The following is a 26,268-nucleotide window of genomic DNA, read 5'->3' on the forward strand; positions in this document are numbered from 1 at the left end:
CACCTCTTCCTGTTTGTGTAACAGCTTGGAGATCCAGCAGACAGTTAACTCTTTCCTGGCACCTCTACAGCCAGGAAAACTGGATCTGCAAGCCAGGCATTTCTATTTCATGTCCCTTCACTTTACACAGACTAGAATAAGCAGTGGCTGAATCGGAGCTTTGCAGGGGGCTAGTGAAGCAGAAAGCTAATGAATAATTAGGAAGTGATGCATCATAGGAAACCAAACCTGCTCACTTAAAGGACCACGATCGACCACGATCGCAGAAAAAGTGGGCAGTTAAAATCTGACAGGGCCAGTCCATCTCCTCATGGGGGATTCTCAGGGTTTTCATTGTTTTCAAAAGCATTTAATGAACAGCAGTTTAACTGCCAAAATAGTAAGATACCAGCCAGCCTCCCTAATCACTTGCACACGATTTTGTGAGCAATTGCTGTTGAAAACAAAGTAAACCATGACAATCCCCCATGAGGAGATGGACTAGTCCAAAACCTGTCGGTTTTGTCAGATTTTAACTGCCTACTTTTTTCGCGATAGTGGTCCTTTAAAGGAAAAAGTTAAGAATAAAAAAAAAACATGGGCGTTTAACCCAGAGCTTCATGCAGCCACCTGCAGTCATCCTTCTGAGACCCTCTGGCCAACAGCGGCAACCCCCTGAAAGCCCTTTGGCCACGCGCCTCCTTGTTGCTCCCCCATGCACGGAAGCGTTATGCGCAGTATGGGAAAATTACTACTGCCCATGCACAAAACGATCCCTGCAGCAAAAGCGCAACCAGGGTGTGCACGGCTCGAGTCATGCATTCGCAGTAGCCTATGACCGGCCAGCTTTCAGGGGGTCGCCACTGGAGGGTCACGGAAGGACGGCGCAGGCACAGAATGACTGCAGGGGGCTGCAAGGCCTCAGGTAAGTTAAACTGTTTTGTTAAGGCTTTAGTAACCCTTTAGAGCTGAATTATCACAAATACTATTTAGTTTAATAAGGCAAAAATTACAATTAAAAATTAGCATTGCTTTTTAGTAGAGAGCTTTTTGGTCTCTTGAAAGGACACATCCGAGCTGTATGAAAATAAAAAAAATGCACTTACCTGGGGCTCCCTCCAGCCCCTGCCAGCTGACCTGTGCCCTCGCTGCAGCTCCGCTCACCGGTGATAGCCCAGGGTCCCCCCCCCCCCCGGCACAGGATGTCCACTGCGCCTGCGGCTCTAAGAGACACACTGACATCATTCGGACTGTACTGTATAGGCGAATGCAGGGGGCTGGAGGAAGCCCGAGGTAAGTGGATTTTTTTTTTATTTGTAAAGTGCTCTGACCTTCCCTTTAAAGGACACCTTAGCACTAATCCTTATCACACACCCTGCCCCGATGTCACCCTCCGTTCTCCTCCAATTTGCCCCGTTCTGATATTGCTGGTAAGCGTGGCCAGTGACTTCCAATCCGAACATAAAACACTGCGCATGCGCAGTATATGCGCTTGGGTGCCTTGCAACTGCGCTCCCTGGCAACTCCATATGGTGTAATCACGCCTGCACGGTCGCAAGGCACCAAAGCGCATATAATGCACATGTGCAGCGTAGTATGTCCGGGTTGGAGGTCACCGACTAGGAGGCACAGAATGCGCTGTATTAGAGGAGAACGAAGGGTGACGCCGGGGCACGGGAGCTGCAGTAAGCCTCTGCACAACTCCCCACACAAACAATAGGCGTCCTTTTTTTAAACAGAATTGGCATTAAAGTATACTTTAATACCTTTATACCTACTGTACTCTGTGGTTTTCGGTATTCCTTAATTAATAATTATCTGACTGTTCTAACTTCTAACCTTAGATAGACCATCAGCTGCATGGAGTTTGTTCGTTTTCCCCGTGTTTGCGTGGGTTTCCTCCCATATCCCAAAAACAAGGTGGAAGATTCATTGGTTCCTCCAAAATGAACCTTAAAGGACAACTGTAAGGAAAGGGATATGGAGGCTGCCATAATTGTTTCCTTTTAAGCAATACCAGTTGCCTGGCTGTACTGCTGATCCTTTGCCTTCAATACTTTTAGCCATAGACACTGAACAAGTATTCAGCAGATCAGGTGTTTCTGACATGATTAGCTGCATGCTTGTTTCTGGTGTTATTTAGACACTGCTGCAGCCAAACAGATCAGCAGGGCTGCCAGACAACTGGTATTGTTTAACAGGAAATACACATGGCAGCCTCCATATTCTTCTCACTACAGTTGTCCTATAACTAAAAAAAAAACCCTCTGGGGGATACTTACCTCGGGAAGGGGGAGCCTCAGGGTCCCAATCAGGCTTCCCCGACCTCTGTAGCTTGGGGGAATCCAGCGCTGGCTCCCCCGAAACCCCCTTGACAAATCCTGTGAAGGGTGCGCCTGCGTGGCAAATATTTATCTACTGCGCCTGCGCAGAAGAGCGGATAAGATTGGGTTTGGCAATTTCCGCCTTAGCCCAAACGAAGAGCCCTTTACTGCGCCTGCGCTGGATCGCGGTAGGTAAATATTTACCTCGCCGCTGTTCGGGGGACTGCAGCGCTGGACTGCCGGGACACCGGAGAACCTCATTTGGATCCCCCCAGAGGGTTTTTTTTTTTTTAGTTACAGGTTTTCTTTAAGGTGGTCATATACTGGTGGATTTTTTTTTCATCGATAACTGGCTGATTTGATCATTTAAGGTAGGACATTAGGCTATGACTATGGTAGGGATTACATTGTGAGCTCCTCTGAGGACAGTCAGTGACATGACTATGCACACTCTATGTAAAGTGCTGAAGATATAAAACCTGTAATAAGAATATGGTAGGGATTAGGCTATGCCTGGGTTTGACCCGTGCCTGTCCCCAGAGCACAACATAACGCAATTATATTGTAATGGTATGTTCACATCGGCATGTTAGAAGTGTGTTGCGATCCATTTGAATAAGCAAGGGATGCTGTGCGGTACCAGACATTGGCTATCATTCATAAAGCCTCTTTCCGCATGAAAAGCTGACACTACCGAGCAGAACGATAAATCACCGCCTTGTGCGATGATTATTGTAAAAAATGTAACAAAATGTTAATTCATGAAGATCCCCGCAAGCGGTATGAGGACGGGAAATACCGCTCCCTCTGAGGTGGCGATAACAATGTAAAGTTAATGGAGACACAGACCTCCCAGGCAGCTGCAGTAGAGCGGAACACTGAGAAATGTATCAACTCGGCAGCTTCCTGTGTCTCCACAAGCCTACCGCCTGCCTACCGACAGCCTAGTTCGGGAAATCTCTGCAGTTCTATCGCACCTGAATACTTTTTTATGAATGCCCACCCAGAAGTCTAAAATACCGGCAGCAGTGTTTTCCCACATTGATACTCCTTACCGACAGCTCTTTTATGAATGATACCCAATGTGTACGTTTACAGTGGCAGTGAAGCATACTTTGTATGTATTGTATGCTTCACACTGCACATGTAACACAGGATGCGACTTCTGCCCTCTGTGCAGGACAATTTCCCAGTGTGAAAATAGCATAAAGCTGGTCACACAATGTTTGATCGATCAAAGAGCTGGTTCAGTCACATGGTTGGGGAGTAGACTGACGCTGACCAGCTGCCTGAAATATGCTCCCAAATCTGCGTACATATTTGCATGCAGCTGTACAAAGCCAATGACAGGCTCATAAATGGTTCACCGGCATTTGTTAGGAAACTGACAAATTCCTGCTCTGGCGGTTGGTTGGCGGGAAGAGCCGTCCTGTGTTTGTACAGCCGCTGGCTGCTTAAAGGGAACCTGAACCGAATAAAATTATTTAAAATAAACACGATGTACCTGCAAATGAATATTACATACTTACCTCACTGTCGGTTCCTCTTAGAAGCTCTCCATGCGCAGTTCCATTGTCCCTCTGCCCCTTGCATAGCAAGAGTTACATGTCATCAACTACACAGCTGACACATGTCTGTACTGGCTGACCCAGCGATGTCGCCCAAGGGGATCCTTGGGTCCCGATCTCCAAGGGGCGACAAAAGTCAAAGGTGTGTACGCAGCCCTGCTGGTCTATTTGGCTGCAGTAGTGTCTGAATCACACCAGAAAGAAGCATGCAGCTAATCTTGTCAGATCTGTCAATAATGACAGAAACACCTGATCTGCTGCATGCTTGTTCAGGGTCTGTGGCTAAAAGTATTAGAGGCAGAGGATCAGCAGGACAGCCAGGCAACTGGTATTGTTTAAAAGAAAATAGATATGGCAGCCTCCATATCCCTCCCACTACAGTTGTCAATTAAGGGAGCTCTTGCTCCTACCTGCTGCCCCCAAACTCTCCTGCTAGCATCAGTTGCATTAAAGAGAACCTGAACTGAAAATAAAAAGTGAAAATAACCATACACAGGTCATACTTACCTCCTGTGTAGTCTACTCCTCAATCTCTTTCTCCTCTCCTGCGTCCCATTTGTCCACTGTGATCAATGGAATTCTTCATCCTCAATTTTGAAAATGGCCATTACCCCCTAACAGCTTCCTGGTCAGCACACTGATAAACTGTAATATCACCCCCTTGAGCCATAGGGAAACATGGACATTACCTTACACATTCAGCTGTAACTGAAAGCTGCTGATGTATAACTGACAGCAACTGGTATATTTAAGTTCTGACAAAATCTTGTCAGAACTGGAAGGGATCACTGTAAGAAGAAAATGGTGAGCTTCTGAGAGGAACTGAAGGTGAGGTTAGTATGTAATATTAATTTGCAGCTATGTCATGGGTTTATTTTAAATAATTTTACTCGCTTCAGGTTCCCTTTAATACAGTGACCAGATTATTCTGGGTCCAACCTGGGACGGAGTGGGGGGTGTTCGCGGTGTGCCAAAAAATGGGAGTGGCCATGACATTGTATGGGCGGAGCGTAACCGAAACCCCAAAGCAGCAAATATAGCCAACTATGACCATTAAATAATAATCAACCAAAATAACTATGTAACTTATTAAATCTAAAGTTACCCCAGACACCAAAAAAATAAATGCAATGTGGACAACATTTCAGCAGAAAATAAACACAATGTGGGCAACATTTCAGCAGAAAATAAACACAATTTGGGCAACATTTCAGCAGAAAATAAACACAATTTGGGCAACATTTCAGCAGAAAACAAACGCAATTTGGGCAACATTTCAGCAGAAAATAAACGCAATTTGGGCAACAATTCAGCAGAAAACAAACGCAATTTGGGCAACAATTCAGCAGAAAACAAACGCAATTTGGGCAACATTTCAGAAGACAACAAACACAATTTGGGCAACATTTCAGCAGAACACAAACGCAATTTGGGCAACATTTCAGCAGAAAATAAACGCAATTTGGGCAACAATTCAGCAGAAAACAAACGCAATTTGGGAAACAATTCAGCAGAAAACAAACGCAATTTGGGCAACATTTCAGCAGACAACAAACACAATTTGGGCAACATTTCAGCAGAACACAAACGCAATTTGGGCAACATTTCAGCAGAAGACCAGGGCTGTGGAGTCGGTACAAAAATCTTCCGACTCCAACTCCGACTCCAACTCCGACCCCTCTGTTTATGAAACCACGACTCCAACTCCGACTCCGTGTACCCAAAATGGCTCAGACTCCGACTCCTTAGTCTAATACTTAACAGGGCTGTGGATTTTGTACAAAAATCATCCAACTCCAACTCTGACTCCGGGTGCCCAAAATTTTCCCGACTCCTCGACTCCGACTCCAACTCCGAAGCCCTGCAGAAAACAAACACAATTTGGGCAACATTTCAGCAGAAAATAAACGCAATTTGGGCAACATTTCAGCAGAAAACAAATGCAATTTGGGCAACATTTCATCAGAAAACAAACGCAATTTGGGCAACATTTCAGCAGACAACAAACGTAATTTGGGCAACATTTCAACAGAAAATAAACGCAATTTGGGCAACATTTCAGCAGAAAACAAACGCAATTTGGGCAACATTTCAGCAGACAACAAACACAATTTGGGCAACATTTCAGCAGAACACAAACGCAATTTGGGCAACATTTCAGCAGAAAACCAGGGCTGTGGAGTCGGTACAAAAATCTTCCGACTCCAACTCCGACTCCTCTGTTTATGAAACCACGACTCCAACTCCGACTCCCGGTACCCAAAATGGCTCAGACTCCGACTCCGACTCCTTAGTCTAATACTTAACAGGGCTGTGGGTTTTGTACAAAAATCATCCGACTCCAACTCTGACTCCGGGTGCCCAAAATTTTCCCGACTCCTCGACTCCGACTCCAACTCCGAAGCCCTGCAGAAAACAAACGCAATTTGGGCAACATTTCAGCAGAAAACAAACGCAATTTGGGCAACATTTCAGCAGAGAACAAACGCAATTTGGGCAGCATTTCAGCAGAAAACAAATGCAATTTAGACAATATTTCAGCAGAAAACAAACACAATTTGGGCAATATTTCAGCAGAAAATAAACGCAATTTGGGCAACATTTCAGCAGAAAACAAATGCAATTTGAGCAACATTTCAGCAAAAAATTAACACAATTTGGGCAACATTTCAGCAGACAACAAACGCAATTTGGGCAATATTTCAGCAGAAAACAAGCGCAATTTGGGCAACATTTCAGCAGAAAACAAACGCAATTTGGGCAACATTTCAGCAGAAAACAAACGCAATTTGAGCAACATTTCAGCAAAAAATGAACGCAATTTGGGCAACATTTCAGCAGACAACAAACGCAATTTGGGCAACATTTCAGCAGAAAACAAATGCAATTTGGGCAACATTTCAGCAGACAACAAACGCAATTTGGGCAACATTTCAGCAGAGAACAAACGCAATTTGGGCAACATTTCAGCAGAAAACAAACGCAATTTGGGCAACATTACAGCAGAAAACAAACGCAATTTGGGCAACATTTCAGCAGAAAACAAACGCAATTTGGGCAACATTTCAGCAGAAAACAAACGCAATTTGGGCAACATTTCAGCAGAAAAGAAACGCAATTTGGGAAACATTTCACTAGAAAATAAACACAATGTGGGCAACATTTCAGCAGAAAATAACGCAATATGGGCAACATTTTAGCAGAAAATAACGCAATGTGGGCAACATTTCACCTGCAAAAGAAGGAATTTACTCACCTTACAGAAGTCTCCTCTCCTGGCCGGCCTCTGTCGCTCAGCTTCCCGGACCATCTTGCTCCCGCATATCTCCCACGCTGAATGGAATAGCAGGGCTACGGGAAGATGGTAACCGAAGCCCTGTACTGGAAACACAAATAGTCTCCAGTACAGGGCTTCAGACGCCATCTTCCCATAGCCCTGCTCTGCCTGCTGATCTATTAGGCGCTGCAGCCAGTTCATGCAATCGTATGGTGGCCAGAGTCCCAAGGCCGGGACGTCCCGCGGCTAAAAGCGGGACGTTTCCCGGGACATAGCGCACCCTGGGACAGGGGACCCCGAATCCGGGACCTGTCCCAGGTAAAGCGGGATGTATGGTCACCGTACCTTTAACCACTTCACCCTAAAGGGGTTTTTACCCTAACGGACAAGATCGATTTTCACCTTTCAGTGCTCATCCTTTTCATTTGCCAATAGCTTAATCATTACTAATCACAATTAAATCATCTATATCTTGTTTTTTTTCACCACCAATTAGGCTTTTTGGGTTTGATATTTGTTTTCAGTAATTACTTTATTTTCTATGCATTTTAAAGGGAAAAACAAGGAAAAAAATGAAAAAATACACTATTTCTCCAATTTCATCCCCTATAGTTTTAATATAAACACTGCTACTGTACATAAAACCCACACATTTTATCTGGCTATTCGTCCTGGTTATTACAAGATTTGAATTATGTCCTTAGTACACATATGGTGACAATATATTATTTGGAGATAAAGGTGTATTTTTTGTATGTTGCGTTTCTTGTTTTACTGATCTCACGTGCACAACGGTAGCAGCGCTGCTTAACTTATTAAAACATCCTGGAGCCGTTAAGAGGCTCCAGCAGGACGTTACGCCTGCTTGTCTTTAAAAATTCTGAACCAAAAAGAGAAAACAGAAAAAGGGAAGTCCTTTTAGCAGAGAAAACAATAGAAAATAATAATAATATATGATCTGAATGTGCCAGCTTGTACAGAAAACATGGATAATTTATTAGACCCCGCTAAAAGATTGAAAATATCATGACTTAAGCATCACTATCACAAAAATATGGCAGTTAAAGAGAAACCGTAACCAAGAATTGAACTTCATCCCAATCAGTAGCTGATACCCCCTTTCCCATGAGAAATCTCTTCCTTTTCTCAAACTGATCATTAGAGGGCTCTGTATGGCTAATATTGTGATGAAACTCCTCCCACAGTATGATGTCAGCTCTGAGGTCCTGACATCACGCTCTTGTTGCATTGTGGGAAATAACAACTGTTTACAGCTGTTTCCAACTGTCAAAAAAAGCAAGCAGCATCTCCTTCCACTGACATCACCTGCCATCAGAAAAAATGTCACCATGTGATAAATGTCTGAATGTAAATCAGGGAGAGGAAAGATTTTACAATGAGCAAACACTGACTAAATCATTTATACATAATTATTGTAAAAAATAAGCACTTTTTTATTACATTGTTTTCACTGGAGTTCCTCTTTAAAATCTGACAGAACCGACAGGTTTTGGGCCAGTCCATCTCCTCATGGGGATTCTCAGGGTTTTCTCTGTTTTTAACACCATTTCCTGAACAGCAGTTTAACTGCCAAAAGATTAAGATACCAGCCGGCCTCCCTAATCACTTGCACACTATTTTGTCAGTAAGACTTTGCAACTGCTGTTCAGGAAATGCTGTTGAAAACAAAGAAAGCCCTGAGAATCCCCCCATGAGAACCTATACCATGCACGTTCCTGACTATGCCTGCCAACCGCCTGCACCTGATCTCTGCTTAATACTTACTTCTACTTGCCACTTGACTTCAACGTCTACTTACGATCCGACTACAGCCTTGATTGCTGCATGTACTGGCCTTTGCCCTGCGCTTCACTTATCAACCTACACCTTGCATGTTCCTGACTATGCCTGCCTACCGCATGCACCTGATCTCAGCTTGTTACTTATACCTGCCACCTAACCTGCCTCGACCTCTACTTGCGATCCAACTACAGCCTTGATTGCTGCATGTACTGGCCTTTGCCCTGCACTCCGCTTTTGTCTGTCAACTGCCAGCCTTGATCTCTTGCTTGTCATTTCACTACCTGGCCTGCCACCAGTCTCTGATATGATCTAGAGTTGGTCAATCATCTATCTACTGTGTGCTCATCAGTTCTCCCTGCCTCCGGTGCCGCCAACCTAGGGCCCATGACCTGGAAATCATTTACTGCAAAGTAAATAATTCATTGCCTACTAGGGGTGGCGGCCCATTGAATCTTGTGAGGCACTGAAGTGGCTACCTAGATTCTGTACAATGTAAAAGCTTGAACATACCACTGGTGTGAGAGTCAACAGTGACAAGCTGCAAAACCTACATGCTCCAAACTCTGAAAAACAAAGAGACACCCCACTGGTTATGTGGTGCAGATGGGCCTACCTCCTAATGACCAGAGACAAGAATAGATGTATTATTAATTCAGCACACCACAATGCATTTTGATGGTCTAACCTGGCTTCCTCGGATGCCGCATCTTTTAGGATGCAGGACTGCCAATCTTAATTCAGTGAATGTCGTTTTGCAAGGTTTGTCTAACTGAACATTTGTCTATCTACAAATTAGAAGCTATATAAACAAAATTAAAAAAAAATAAAAAAAATAGAGGTACTTATTGAAAACTCGTGGTGTTTGAAAGCCATATTCTATACCAAGCTAATCAGCCAAAAATGTTGTTACGACTAATAGAAGGTGGGAATGAGACACCGCTCTACCTTCCCCTCTTTTGCTGAGGGTGCTGGATGCTAAATTGCTTGTACGAATATTTGTTCACCATTTTATGCTGGACCTGATTGCCTAAATAAAACTTTTGGAACTTTCTACCTGCTGTAGTTTACAACTAATAGAAATTGCACCTCATGAAGTCGGGTTTGGTGGGGAAACACGTCAGACTGTGCTAAACAGATATGAAATCTATTCTTGTCTGTGGTTATTAGTAGGTAAGCCCAATCACTATCAAGGCACCTCTTTGTCTTTAAGTTCTGGAGTACACAGCAAGCTCATGGTGAACTAGAACTCCTAGGATTGTGTAAGGGCCTGACACATTATTGCATTCCAGTGGATCTGGAGGCGTGTTTCGCATGCAGGGACAACAATGGGTGATTTACATATATTCAGCAGTGATGCACTGAGAGACATCTCTTGCTTTAAGAAAGCTAGCTTTTGTTTCCTTTAAGTTGCCCAAATCCCCTCTTTCAAGGCCTTCCAACCCAATAGAAAACCATCTTACCCTAATAACACCGGATCTCTTGGTAGGTAGTAGAGAGCAAACCATCCTGGTATGTTATTTACTGAAAGAACAGGGTCATGATGTTCGCTTTGCCACATATCTTTTGTGCAGCTCTAGCAGTCATCTATGGTAATCCCCATCAGCAGAGACCAATGCAGAGCGTAGAGCTTAGAAGTAGAATGAAATGATGCTCACTGGAGCATTAGTTCTGTAGTGGTCTGTACAATCAGTTAAAAGTTTGAGTTAGTATAGCAGAAAATAGGAAACGTAATCCTGGTCTTCCATGGTTATAAGAAGCTGAAATATTTTAGTCTAAAACCTCACCAGGCCAGGTGGGAACTATTTGTTTCCAGGTGGTTTGTTTCCAGAAGGTTTGACTTCCAGTAAAGCTGATGCTCTTTCCAAAGCTAAGTACCCACTGCAAGACAAAAAACGCTGGAAACTGCAGATGAATGGAGTTTCCACAATCTTTATAGTAAAGATCTTTACCGATAGGATGTGGATAACAACAATAGACTACAAGAAGATCACCAACGATAGGATCAGTAAAGAAGAATGTAGGGGAAGTTTCACAGACTGTAGCGGAAAGGTCGTTTGAAGATGTGTACGCACGGGAGACATTGAACAAAGTGATCCAATTTAGTCCGTCATGACGGTCTTTCAAAATGCAGGAGCATCGTTGTATATTTTCCATCTGTAACTGTCATTTACAGCTCTTTGTTTAAAAGATAGTTACACAATGTCAGTTGGAACAATCGTTTGACAGATTAACTCTAGCCCTGGGTATGGACCTTACGATGTTACCAGAATGCCCAGTCATAGTCACGTTTTAAGATACAATTTTCAGCAGATAGAAATGTTCTCATGACTGAATCCAGCCCGTTAAAAGAATTACAAGTTGCCTGGGCAATTATACATGGAAATCCGGCGAACAGTCGGAGTAACAGCGTACGAGAGGAATCGGCGTAGGAGACTTGGGCGCAGGATACAGCTGGTATGGCTTATCCTGCTCCTGCACAAATTCCCATTGACGTTAAATACTATTCCCCCTCCAGGCCGCCATGGATGGTCGGGAATGAAATAATTTGGATTCCAGCAATTGCTGGAGGCCGAATTATAGTGTTTTATAAGTAACTTCAGCTCCGTCTTCTGACGGCGCTGAAGTTACTCACTGCTGGACCCAAGTCTCCTGCGCTGGAATCAAAGTGTTCGGAATAACAGTCTCATCCTCTATGGAAATTACATTTTCATTCCTGAACAAGCTAAGACCTTGTTGCTTCATATTGCCATATTGCAGAACACTGCAGAATTCCCAGGATTCTGGACTTACCACAACCAGGGACGGTTCTAGACTTTTTGCTGCCTGAAGCAATACATTGTGAGTTCAACCCCCCCAGACATGTGCAGGCAAAGCCAGACCAGAGATAAGAAACACATCGGGCTGTGCATTGCAGGCATTGGCACTATACTTACCCTCTCATCTTCCTCTGACATAGCGGGATGTTTGCCCGTGAAACGTGTTGCACTTTTATGTAGGAGTATGTGAATAAATTGTGAATTTTTTTTCTACAATCAACAGCGATTTTTTGTCTGTTTGTGTGTGGACGGTCCACCACCGCCACCTAAACCGTTTTAAACCTTTTATCTTGTTTTATCCTACTGGCGCCTCTGTATCCTTGCATATTAAGTTGTCCACCCTTGGTGGAAGGGTGATATACCCTCTTTTCCTATCTACAGAGAGCGACATCTTAGTCCTGAGTGGGGTCAGGCTTAATCTCCCCACCTGCGTATACAGTGGTTGCCTTAGAGCAACCCAGGTTTGTAAGTATAATACTTACTTTTAACATTTTTCTCTATTTATACAACATACTACACTATATTGGGCTCTCGGTCTCCCTTTTCACAACCAGGGACGGTTCTAGACTTTTTGCTGCCTGAAGCAATACATTGTGAGTTCAACCCCCCCAGACATGTGCAGGCAAAGCCAGACCAGAGATAAGAAACACATCGGGCTGTGCATTGCAGGCATTGGCACTATACTTACCCTCTCATCTTCCTCTGACATAGCATCTCCCCCCTGCTGGCCCACAGCATCTGATCCACAGGCTTACAGGCATGAGCTGCACCAGCGCCACATCACTCACCCGCTCTCAGCAGATTAGCGCTGGGATCAACACTCACATGTGAAGTCTCACTGACTACAGCGGCACCTCATGTGACCTGTCAACACGTAACAGGTCACATATGGCACCGCTGTAGCCATGGATACAGGATGCTGGATGGGCGGATGGAGGTCTTATTGCTGGAATGCTGAGAGCAGGTGAGTCAAGTGATTCTGCGTATCTAGAGAGGGGGAGACTGGGAGTGCAAGAAGGGTACATTTATGGAGGGGAGGCGCCGCTTGCCACCCTCTAATTGTTGCCGCCCCGAAAGCATGTGATTCACATAGCTCATGGAAGAACCGCCCCTGACTACAACTGTACATCTGGCTTGATATGGTACAAGCTTGTAAACAGCGTGTTACTTTCTGCTTCATCTGTCCTTGCACCAGTCTTCTAGGGAAGGTCTCTTGAGGACTCTTCCCAACTGATTACACCACGGAATATGATTATGTCCAAAGACTTGAAGTATGTTCTAGAAGGATTTAACTAGTGGCTGTCCAAACTTACCAAAATTGGTCATTTCATCCCTATGGACGTTAGTCCTACGACTTTGGGCATTGCAGAAGAAGATTGCCTGACTAAATGAATTACTTGATAATACAGTGTTTAGTCATGGAACCCAGTTTATGGAAAGAGTTATGCAAATCTCTCCAGATTCATTCTTCACCATCTTCTGGATACCACCCTCAATTAACAAAAGAGTAGTCCCGAAGGCACATACATTTTACGGCGTACAGTGGTGGAATAAGGTGACAGACAGAGGACTGGGAAGGCTCTACGAGATCCAGAGCCTTCCCTCTACATCAGGGCCGGTGCTACCATAGGTAAAACTATGCAATTGCCCCAGGGCCCCAGAGCATGTAGGGGCCCCCAAGGTGTCCCTCCCCGTCATAACTGTTGCTCCCCAGGGACTCTGCAGATTCTTTGGCAGAGTAGCGTTTCATCTGTGCTGGCAGGCAGGTGAGACACTACACTGACAGACACTGCAGAGGTCCTAGGGAGCACAGTTAAGTTGGGAGGTGATTGGGGGAGGGTCAGGAGCCAGCTCCGGGGCTGCAACAAAAGGCACCTAATGACGTTTTTGGTCGGGGGGGGGGGGGTCTGTTGGGGGCCCCCCTGGCTAATTTTGCCCAAGGGCCCCATTGTTACTTGAACCAGCCCTGCTCTACATAGGTGAGTATCTAACTTATTTTTTGTAAGGCCCTTCCAGTTTACTTTACCCACTAGCCACAAATGCAGCAATATATCTATGCCCCGCAGGAACAATGTTCCATGGGCGTAGATATGCGTCTTCTTCTTCTAAAGTGCGGAGCTCCGATGAGAATGCCCATGCGGCAGATTAGTAGTACAGGGATCATTGAATGGGAGCAGAGAGGGACATTTATCAAGAGTGTCTGAGACAAAATGTTGGTAGGTTTTTAGAAATCCATGCAGAACTGTCTCGGGCATCTTAAAGTGAACCTCCGGACTAAAAATCTACTCAGCAGAACTGAAAAGGCTTGGCGTTTCTTTAACGGTTTCACAGCATCAGAACTTTGTTTTTCTTGCCAAAGCATCATTTTAGCTGCATTTTTAGCTAAGCTCCACCCATCAAAGAAAAAAAGCCCAGGCTTTTTTTCCCTGATGCTGTGCAGAGCATGATGGGATTTCCTATGTTGTTATTCACGTTGTCTAGCAACTGGAAGTGGTGCTCAGGACACAGGACAGTTGGAACTGTGTCTCATGCTCCCTGTCACCTCCTTTCAACCAAAAAGATGGCTGCCATCATGAAATCAAACATTTGCCTGTTCTTTTAAAACAGTGTGGGTAAGAGATTATATTACCTATCTATTTTAAATAACATAACTAATGTAACTTAATGACAGCATGTTTGTTTAGGCTGGTGTTCCTCTTTAAGAAATCATTAGATAGTGCAGATTCCTTTTAAAACTGTTGTAAAATAGGAGGAGCTAGGAAGGTCTCTCAGACAGTGCAGTGTGTGAGGGGAATTGCTGATGCTGAGGTAACCAACACACCTGCTGTATTGATAGCAGCAGGCTCTGAGGAGGAATTCAGCAGGGAAGCATATCACAAATCATGTCTAGCCTGCACTCTGCAATCACGTCTAGCCTGCAGAACTGCTATCAAGCACTTCTTAATCTGCGCCAGTTTAGGGATGGATTTGCACTTTTCTTAACTGTAGTGCAGCTCTAGAAATTCATGCTAAACTACCACTATTACCTAGGCTTTAAGAAGGTTCTTATTATCATGCAGAACTGTTCTCCTCGCTGGTTAGAACAGATTAAGAATAAAAAACTGTCGGTAATGCTTTGATAAATCTCCCCCACAGTGCCTGTGATCAATGACCACTGGCATCAATGAGATGGCGGTGGACACTGATAAAATGAAAGTGAAAACATACACACGCTATTTCCTGTGTACTGTTCAGAGTACACAGGAATATAAAGTGGGGAAAACACTAGTGGCTAAATAGTAAAAATACACCCTAATATATTATATTAAATAAAAATTAACAAATCCTCCCATTAACCCCTTACCTCCCCCACTCTCCCGTAGTTACGAAAATAAAATATTTGTATATGGAAAAAAAAGACATTCTAAAAAATACATAAATAGTTACCTTAGGTACTCGACTTTTTTTTTAATATGCATGTCATGAGGATCTGACTGTTATTTTTGCAAATAAGGGCTTGTAATTAGTGACGGGCGCAAAACTGAACAAAATACACCTTTATTTTCAAATAAAATATTGTCGCCATACATCGTACCATACTTGTCTCTGTATATCTGAATACATTAAGAAGCTGGTGTCACTAAAAGCCCTATTTGCCCATATCAAGATTAGCATTTTATGAGGGCTAAAAGGGACATATCTATATGTAACTTTATTGGATATTATTTACTAGGACCTTTTTGGTCCATTTTTAGAGCATTTGAATATGATACATTGTACCAGGGACATATTTTAAATGTTGTGATAACAGGGACGAATGGAAAAATAAAATGTGTAGGATTTATCCACAGTAGCACGAAACTATAATGGCCGAAAACTGAGAAAAAAAATATTGTTTTATCAATTTTTTTTATTATTATTATTATTCATTAAAATGCATTTAGAATAAAATAATTCTAATCAAAATGTACTATCCAAAGAAAGCCTAATTGTTGGCCAAAAAAACAAGCAACAGATCATTTTGTTGTGATAAGTAGTAATAAAGTTATTGGTGAATGAACGGGGGGAGCCATAAGGGGAAAAACCCTTCAGAGGTTTTCCCCGTCCTTAGGGTCTTTCCCCGTCCTTCTCCACCAAGGCATGCGCTAGTAGTGACCCCTGATGCTTGCTTGCATAGTAGCACAGACCCTCTTGGCCTTTGTTGGAAAAAAAAAACAAACCTGATTGGGTCTATGCTACTGTGCAGGTGGCTCGGACATGTGCAGTAGCATGGATCCAACTGGGATCTACTTTTTTGCCAAAGCCCGAGCGAGTCCATGCTATTACGCATCCGCGAGCCATAGATAAGGTTTTTTTTGTCCCTACAGGTTTTCTTTGACTTGTCCCTTTAAAAGAAAAAAAAATCTTCACAATTATCTAGTGGACCTTTTAGCACGTCTCGTCTCTCCCACCCCCAGGAATGGTCAGAAATAGATGTTAGAAGACAAACATATGTGAGGTGACTGGGGGGCATGAACTATTATGCTTAAAGAGAACCTGTACTGAGTAAAATTATTTAAAATAAACACATGAGGTAACTTCAAATGAACATTACATAGTTACCTTGCCATCATTTCCTCTCAGAAGCTCACCATTTTCTTCTTACAGTGATCCCTTCCAGTTCTGACAACATTTTGTCAGAACTGAAATATATCAGTTGCTGCCAGTTATATATCAGTTGCTGTCAGTTACAGCTGAGAGGAGAACTGATGTGTCCATGTTTCCCTATGGCTCAAGTGGGCGATGTTACAGTTTAACAGTGTGCTGACCAGGAAGATGTTATGGGGTAATAGCCATTTTCAAAATGGAGGACGGAGAATTCTATTGATCACAGTGGACAAACAGGACGCAGGAGAGGAAAAATAGATTGAGGAGTATACTGCACGGGAGGCAAGTATGACTTGTGTATGTTTATTTTGACTTTTAATTTTCAGTATAGGTTTTCTTTAAGATTTCAATTAGGAGACATTCCACAAATGCCACCGACATAACGACCCTCATCCATCCACCTATCTCTGTATCTTCAAGCAGCTCAGGTACCAGCTAGACTATACGTTGTGGGTGTAGTTCAAGCCCGACATGCCATTTCAGACTGGGCAGGGAGGATTTGGGATCTGGCAACATTTTTGGGAAGGGCCGTCTGACTCAGGCACGGAACGACAGGAGCTCCACCTCAACATTGGAGGAAAATTCTGAAAATGTGGCATCATTAGCTGACACTTGACCACACGCCTCAGCACGTTCAGTGAGGGTTACAGTAAGGTAAGACTAAACCTACGTCCTTAATGCCTTTTTTTTTCACACAAACCCACTAGCTGCCCCATAACAAACAGGTATTATTATGGGTATACACAGCTGCCAGTATGTTCTGTAAAATATGTATCACCTTGAGTCATCTGGCAGGCCACAGAAAGTCAATGGCGGCGGTGCCAGACCTACGCACGCACCTTGCTTTGTCAGAACTTGTACCAGACTACAGCTTAATCCCGCATCAGATAACAATAATAAAATTCATTTTCATGTTTTGGGAAAAACCAATAAAGCACAAAGTACTGTAAAATCGAGGACTATGATCCGTGAATTCAAAGCAAAACTCTGATGTTATCTTTGCTGTTTCAGTGTTTATGTGTGTGGGTAGGGAATAAAACAGACTCTGGTTAGCTTGCTTTGGAATACAAAACTACAGGCCAGAATAGAATTGTAATATGTCTGGCCGTTCAAGAATAACATCTTCGTAGGAAACAGTCTTCAGTACTGATATTTTTCTTAATTGGTAGCAGAACTGAACAATACTTTTGTAAACAATCCTCCTAGTCACAAAGACAATCCCACACATACCTTTTGTTTGTACGTCATATGCTTTGACAATTGCTGCTTGGCCTGGCTATGATCCTCTGGTGTAAACACTCTCCTCTAAGGGGAGCTCAGAGGCAGAGATAATCTTTTACTGTCTGACACAACTGCCTAATGTTATTTAAGGCCCATACCCACTAAGCAATTTTCCCAAACAATTTTTCATGACGAACAAAAATTTGTTAAACAATGTTTAATGACGTATAATGTAAGAGTGAACAGAGGCGCCAGCAGGATAAAAGGTTCTAAAAGGCTTAAAATCCCTCAGGAGGTGGTGGTGGACTCGCCTTCCCGAAGCAGACAAGATACCGTCAGTTTTATGACAACAGGTTTATTAATATACTCCAAAACAAACAGTGCAACGCGTTTCACGGGTATGTTCCCGCTTCCTCAGGCAATAAACAGATAGGAGTACACAGTATAGTCTCAAGGTCACGAATAGCGCCTTTACAGAGGGCGCTATTGAACCTTGAACCGTGACCTTGAAGCACCAGAGCTGCAGCCACTAGGACGTGCTCTATAGGCAATAGCAGTGGTAGCAGGGGCATAACAATAGACCCTGCAAGGGATGCAACCGCAGGGTGCCCAGAAGCCATAGGGGGCCCCGTCCTGAGATACTGACAACTAAGGACAAGGAGAGAAAAATCTTTCTGCTGTGTGCACAATTGTTCTAATGACTGCATCCGCTCAGCCACTGACAACGACTCATACAAAGTTTTGTAGACAATCCCTAGGGGGCCCCATCCAAAGTTTTGCGGGGGGGGGGGGGCAGTGATTTCTAGTTATGCCCCTGAGTGGTAGGGAGCCACTATAGCAAGCACTCTGTAGCCAGTAGCAGCATTGGGGAGTCTTGCCTAAAGTCTCCTTACTGAATAGATGCAGCTTACTGAACAGGAATAACTGAAATTCAAATTCCGGCCTCCTGTGTCAGAGGCAGAGCCCTTAAACAGTACACTATTTAGCCCGACAGTGATGTCACCACACAGCACAGGCTCTGTGTATACAGAAGCTACTGGTGAAATAAGAGAAGCTTCAACAGCTTTATCCTCTGACAGGACAGCATAAGCCTCTGACACAACAGTTATGTCACCACACAGCACAGTGTATACAGGAAGTACTGGTGAAATAAGTGACATTTCAACAGGACAGTGGTGTCACCACACAGCACAGACTCTGTATACAGGAAGTACTGGTGAAATAAGTGACAATTCAACAGGGCAGTGGTGTCACCACACAGCACAGACTCTGTATACAGGAAGTACTGGTGAAATAAGTGATGTTTCAGCAGCTTTATCCTGTGACAGGGCAGTCATGGGTGTGACTCTGCCATCTCCTGTAAAACTCATGGCATTGTGGTTTTTATTAGGCTGTGAAATCAACTAAAATAACTATAGTTACCAATTCAGGATTGCCTCGTAAAACATGTACAGCAGTAAGCAATGTTGAGTCTTGGGAGCAGATCAAATATTAGCTCTATTTATATTAAATCTTCGTGTTTTCATAGACATCAAAGCCAAGCTAAATAGACAAGCAGCCAGACATCCTGGCCCTACACACGCCCGTCAGTGCTAAAAACACCTGCAAAATGATGTACCTTTTAATTATTAACAATTATAAAGTCAGTGTGTGGACAACGTCAACAAGGGCAGGATTCTCCGAATAAGATCACAGCACACGTGTTGAGTGTACAGTGACACCCAATCACCCTCAATGCGCCGTTGAGAGCTTCATCCGGCAGATCGTCTCAGCCAAGGGCATTGTTCTTCTACTCAATCCCCCCCCCCCCCCCCCCCGCTGTGTGCCATGCCTTCGGACCTACTCCATGATCCATAGCAACAGAAAGCATCACTGGCCTGCAGGCTACTGACACATCTGTACAGAACTCAACCCCAAACTGTCGCCCTGGGGTATTGAGACCCAATCCATGTGGACTACAGTCTTGGTAGGGGAGAACAAGGCTTAAAGAGAATCTGTATTGTTAAAATCGCACAAAAGTAAACATACCAGTGCGTTAGGGGACATCTCCTATTACCCTCTGTCACAATTTTGCCGCTCCCCGCCGCATTAAAAGTGGTTAAAAACAGTTTTAAAAAGTTTGTTTATAAACAAACAAAATGGCCACCAAAACAGGAAGTAGGTTGATGTACAGTATGTCCACACATACAAAATACATCCATACACAAGCAGGCTGTATACACCCTTCCTTTTGAATCTCAAGAGATCATTTGTGTGTTTCTTTCCCCCCTTCTGCTCTCATGCACTGAAGTTTCAGGCTGCTCTTTTCTTCCTGCAAACAGCTTTGCCCTTGTCTGAATTTCCTCAGTATGTGAAAGCCCAGCCAGCTCAGAGGACACTTTATCCAGCTTGTAAAAGATAGGAGAGCAGACAGAAGCTGCAATAATCTAAATATCACACAGGCAGTGTGCAGAGAGGGGCCTGAAAGAGGGAGTTAATAGCAGAACCACAACACTGAAGAACTTGGCAGCCTTCCAGACACTGGCCGACAAGTCTGACAGGGGAAAGATACATTGATTTATTACAGAGACTGTGATAGCAGAAAGTGTTGCAGTAATGGCCCGTACTCACGGGCTGCAAAACTCGCCTGTCGCCAGCACACGTGAGCGTGTGAGCGACAGGCCGGCGACAGCTTCTCGCCAGGTCCCTCCGCGTACACATGCGGAAGAGGGACCAGCGGCAAGGCGGAAGCTGTCGCTGACGTTCCTCCTCCCCCCGCCGGAAGCTCACCGGAAGGTCTGTGAACCTCAATGGAGGTTGCTGTCGCTAGTCCGCGTACTCACGCGGACTAGCGACAGTTGCAGCGGGGGGGCAGCGGCGACTGTCGCCATGCGATTGAAAGTTTCAATCGCATGGCGACATAGCGACGGGCGACAGTTCGGGGGCGCGCGCGCGTGCGACGGCCCATACTCACGGGCGACCTGTCGCCGCAACACGCGCGCGCCGCGTGTTGAGGCGACAAAAGTCCCTCGTGAGTATGGGCCATAAGGCAGAACACATTAGAATATCTTTTGGAACTTGTAGGATGATAAAAAACACGATGCGATTTTTGTTACGGAGTCTCTTTAAAGAGAAACTGTAGTGAAAATAACGTACAGTGGGATGCGAAAGTTTGGGCAACCTTGTTAATCGTCCGGATTTTCCTGTATAAATCGTTGGCTGTTACGATAAATAATGTCAGTTAAATATATCATGTAGGAGACACACACAGTGATATTTGAGAAGTGAAATTAAGTTTATTGGATGTACAGAAAGTGTGCAATAATTGTTTAAACAAAATTAGGCAGGTGCATAAATTTGGCCACCAAAAAAAGAAATGAAATCAATATTTAGTAGATCCTACAGAAATTACATCCTCTAAACGCTTCCTGTAGGTTCCAATGAGAGTCTGGATTCTGCTTGAAGGTATTTTGGACCATTCCTCTTTACAAAACATCTCTAGTTCATTCAGGTTTGATGGCTTCCAAGCATGGACAGCTCTCTTTAACTCACACCACAGATTTTCAATTCTATTCAGGTCTGGGGACTGAGATGGCCAATCCAGAAAGTTGTACTTGTTCCTCTGCATGAATGCCTTAGTGGATTTTGAGCAGTGTTTATGGTTGTTGTCTTGTTGAAAGATCCAGCCCACGGGAGCAGCTGCCAGGCGGGGAAGTCACCACCTCCAGTGGAAAAGAGGCCTAAAGACTTCCTAATTGCCTGACAGTCCTGCTCATGTAGTAGCATCTGAAACAGCCATGGGGCTAATATGGCCAACTTTAATCACAGCACCTGATGATCATACTCGTTCTGAGCCACTGGATGACAGCATTAGAGGCAGAGGATCAGTATCACAGCCAGGCAGCAGGTATAGTGTCTAAGGTAAAAGGCAGCCTTCACATCCACCTTGTTACAGGGTCCCTTTAAAGCTATGTTCTGTCTCATGTGGCTGCCAATGGCATAAAATATAAAATTCACAACCCTTTCAGAAATCTTCACAACATTCTGATATTTTATTGCATGACGCACACATTTCCCGATGGGTTCTACTGTGTACTACCGCTGACATCTGCGCTTCAACGCACCACGACGTGCATTCAGTGCGATGGCAACGCATGCATGCGTTCGTGCATGCGTTCTGTAGTGTGAATGAGCCCTTGGGCATTGGTCCACATCCTGCCCGCAGAGACCTACCGTAATAGGTGTCCTTTCTGACCAATCACAGTCAGACAATGCACTTGTCAAGACCTGTAGGTGCTTCACTCCCCTTCTCCTGCCATTCTTTTCCTTTTTGCATATATATTACTTCTAACAATCTGGAGCAGACAAGAGCTTTGTAAGCAAGCCTAGCAGTTTATCTAGTGAGATCACACCCCAGGCGATCATCTCCATAAGCTGCAGTGCTCACACACAGACTGACTCAGCAGGGCACACTCTGCAGGCCAAACACATGACTGTCCTGGCACCGGGCTCAGTGTTCTGCAGGCTGCCTTGTGAGTAAAATGAATAAAGTACTTTCTCTGTAGTAGGTTGCGACACATAAAAGGAAGACATAGACAGGGCTAGGTTCACAAGGTATTTATCTGTGTGCCTCTCCCTGTCCTGTTCCTACTACGAATGAAACACAAGGGCAGAGTGACAGTACAAGGAACTACTGTCCTCTGTGCACAGGCAGACAGGCGGGCTGTCCACACAGGACTGACATGAATCAGCCCCTATTAATCATTTAGAGAAAAATCTCCATGTTGAGCTTGATCCAGTTTTTAATTAACAGACACCATAGTGACAACTGCAGGTGACTTCATTCTATCTGGTTATGGTGACACAGGGTTTAGGGCATGTGTATAATAAACCTGAACTAATAGTCTTTCCACCATCCATGTCCACCCCTTTGCCTGATATTACAATAAATTTTAACAACACGTCTATAACATCAGTTCCAAAAGCACGGTGCTTGGGGGTAATATTTGATTCTTCTCTCTCATTTACTCCTCACATTAACTCCCTAACCAGCTCCTGCCATTTCCAACTGAAAAACATAGCACGTATCCGACCTTTTCTCTCCCATGACACAACCAAAATGTTTGTACATGCTCTTATTATTATCTTGATTGGACTATTGCAATATATTGCTTGGTGGACTTCCAACTAACCGACCAGCACCGCTCACTTCTGTACTGAACTCTGCTGCTCGACTCATTCATCTCTCCTCTCGCTCTTCCTCTGCTGACCCTCTCTGTCAAGCTCTTCACTGGCTACCAATTAATGAGAGGATTCAGTTCAAACTCTTAACCCTAACCTACAAAGCTCTCCACAATCTCTCTCCCCTGTACATCTCCTCACTAGTCTCCAGATACCAACCCAACCGCAATCTCAGATCTGCACACAAGCTTCTTCTATCCTCTTCTACAATTACCTCCTCACATTCACTTGTACAAGACTTCTCACGTGCCTCACCCCTCCTCTGGAATGCCCTTCCACAACACATCCGCCACTCGCCCACCTTTGAAATCTTTAAACGCTCCCTCAAAATCCAACTTTTCCGACAAGCATATTCCCTAGCTTAGGCCATGCACCCACTAAATAACCTAATTACGCACTGCCTGTACATATACTGTATACTTCCCCACCTCTTGTTTCCGGATCCATCTGAAAATGGCGCCTGCGAATAATGGCACACGGTGTTGCCGCTAATCTGTTTGCCGCTTATCGCTATTTAACGTTAAAGCCTTATTGTTATTTAATGTTAAAGCCTTTTTGTTATTTAGCGTTAACACACAGAACCCTCTCTGTACCTATCCCTGACCCCTAAACCCCCCCTGGTGGTGCCTAACCCTAACCACCCCCCTGGTGGTGCCTAACCCTAACACCCCCCTGATGGTGCCTAACCCTAACCACCCCCCCTGGAGGTGCCTAACCCTATGCACACCCCTGGTGGTGCCTAACCCTAAGACCCCCCTGGTGGTGCCTAACCCTAAATCTCCCCTGGTGGTGCCTAACCATAAGTCCCCCCTGGTTGTGCCTAACCCTAAGACCTCCCTGGTGGTGCCTAACCCTAAGACCCCCCTGGTGGTGCCTAACCCTAAGACCACCCTGGTGGTGCCTAACCCTAAGACCCCCCGGTTGGTGCCTAACCCTAAGACCCCCCCCCCCCCAGTGGTGCCTAACCCTAACCTTGACAGTGTTACATTAATTCCATTTACTGTTTTGCAGTTAAATAACGTCTGCAGTTTGGCTTATGTAGGGCGATATCGATAAATAACGTTACTGTGGGCAATAACGTCTGCTGTTTCGCAAATGAACGGCACTATTGATAAATAACGTTAGTGTGTGCCACTATTGATAAATAGCGTTACTGTGTGCCGTTTTTCTTCTTTTTTTTCCCTGTGCGCCATTATTATGCAGTACTAATGATAAATAGCGATAAGCGTATCTTTTTAATGCGGCGCCATTTTTATGCATAGGCGCTGTGCGCCATTATTCACTGATCCGCTTGTTTCCACCCCATTCCTTTAGATTGTAAGCTCGCAAGGGCAGGGCTATCTCACCCTTTTGTGTCATTGAATGTTATTAATTTAATTGCTTGCACACTGTTAGACATTTATACATTTTAGTCATCATGTTCAATCAAATTGTAATCAGCAGTGCTGTATCTTGTATCAGTGTTCATATTTGATGTATATCATTGTCTGTATCATTATGTATGCCCTGTTTGTCTTCTTACATTGTACAGCGCCACGGAATATGTTGGCGCTTTTCAAATAAATAAATAATAATAATAATAATAATGTGTATTACCCCTACACAAACCTTATGTAAAGTAACCCTGTAATGGATGTATGCCTATGGATCCATTGTTATATTCTGAAACAGAAATGTTTATTACCAATGGCACAGATGTGGTTTCCTATTCTAAAAGTCTTTTGTTAAACTTTTATTAAACGGTTGTGTTTTAACCCTTTAGCAGCCAATTTATTTAGAGGCTTGCAAGTGTTCCAGGCCAATTTTTTAGCACATTTTTTATGTCTTCTTAAGGGGCCCATACACCTAACGATTTTCCCGCCGATATACGGCCGATTCGATCACAGTGCTCAAATCGGCTGTGAAATCGCCGCGCACACCGCTGACAGAACGATCGATTTCCGTCCGAAATCGATCGTTCCCGTTGATTCCCGTCGATCCGTCCGTGCGGAAGATTTCTCTCGATCGCCGGCGGGTCGGGAGTGCGTCGATAGCGGCGTTCGAATGCCCGACGACCGACGCAATACAGCGGGTATACATTACCTGTTCCGGCCGGCGCGAGTCCCCTGGTCCTCGCTGTCTTCTTTCCGAGCTGGGTTCCGGACCGATCCTGCAGCTACTGAACTTCCTGTCCTGGCAGGAAGTTTAAACAGTAGAGCGCCCTCTACTGTTTAAACTTCCCCTGGACAAGAAGTTCAGTAGCTGCAGGAACGGTCTGGAGCCCGGAGCGGAGAAGAAGACAGCTGAGACCGAGGGACTCGCGCCGGCCGGAAAAGGTAATGTATGGGGGGGGACGCAGCAGCAGCGGCAGCTCCACAGATTGTGATCGGTTCCAGGCTGAAATCGATTCACAATCTGTTTGCAGTAAGGTGGCCATACGATCCCTCTCTGATCAGATTCGATCAGAGAGGGATCTATCTGTTGGTCGAATCTGAGGGCAAATCGACCAGTGTATGGCTACCTTTAGTTAGATTTCCTTCCTTCTGATTAGTACTGCTGTAATGTGTATTTATGGCTGCTTGTCACTAGGGGGCAGTGTGAGACAATAAAAGAAGACATCTTCTTTTAGTTTTTATGTTTTCTGCTTGGAAAGAGAAATCAAAGCAAGCCAATAATTTACAGCACAAGTTCTGTTAGCTGAGGACAAGATCACTGCATTATTTTAAAGTGAGATAACTCGTTCGTAGCTGTTAGCAGGTTAAGAGGAACTTTAACCCAGGATTGAACTTCATCCCAAACACAGCTGATACCCCCTTTCCCATGAGAAATATTTACTTTTTCTTGATCATCAGGGACATTTGGCTGAAATTGTGTTGAAACCCCTACCACAGTGCAATGTCAGGGTCATGGCCCCAACAGTTTCCTGTCTGTGAACCTCATTGCATTGTGGACAACTGCTTCTAACTGGCAAGCAAGAAGTATCTCCCTCAGTAAAAAATACATTCTGCAGAGATCACCTGACAAGACTAAAGATGTGGCCACCTGTTATACATTTCAGAATGTAATTCAGGTAAATATTTTACAATGGGCAAACATTGACTAAATAATTTATAAATGAATATTGTCAAAAATAAGCCTCTTTAGGCCATGGCAGTGGATTCACATGCGTGGTTCCACTCTAGCAGAGGTGCCCACACTTTTTCAGCCTGTGAGCCACTTTGAAAAATTAGCAAGTCAAAATGATCTACCTATGTACAATTTTAGGAGCACACTTGTATATGTTACGGCCAGAACCCGAAGTTTGGCCAGAACTAGAAGTGGCCGGCCACTTCGGGTTCTGGCCGGCCAATGCGCGAACTGGCCGCTGCGCTGCGGCCAATGTGAGAAATGAAACAATTCCTGTAAGGTTTAATGTGATGTTGTGGCCGCAGCGCAGCGGGGGGCAAAAAATGTAT

The 26,268-nt window shown here is 44.3% G+C and overlaps 1 protein-coding gene across 16 annotated transcripts in view; it reads right to left on the reverse strand.

Moving 5' to 3' along the window:
- Nucleotides 1–26,268, reverse strand: part of FAM110A (family with sequence similarity 110 member A) — an 897,957-nt gene that overhangs the window by 204,280 nt on the left and 667,409 nt on the right. The window lies entirely within an intron of this gene.

The sequence above is a fragment of the Hyperolius riggenbachi genome, chromosome 12, assembly GCF_040937935.1.
Source record: "Hyperolius riggenbachi isolate aHypRig1 chromosome 12, aHypRig1.pri, whole genome shotgun sequence".
Taxonomy (NCBI): Eukaryota; Metazoa; Chordata; class Amphibia; order Anura; family Hyperoliidae; genus Hyperolius; species Hyperolius riggenbachi.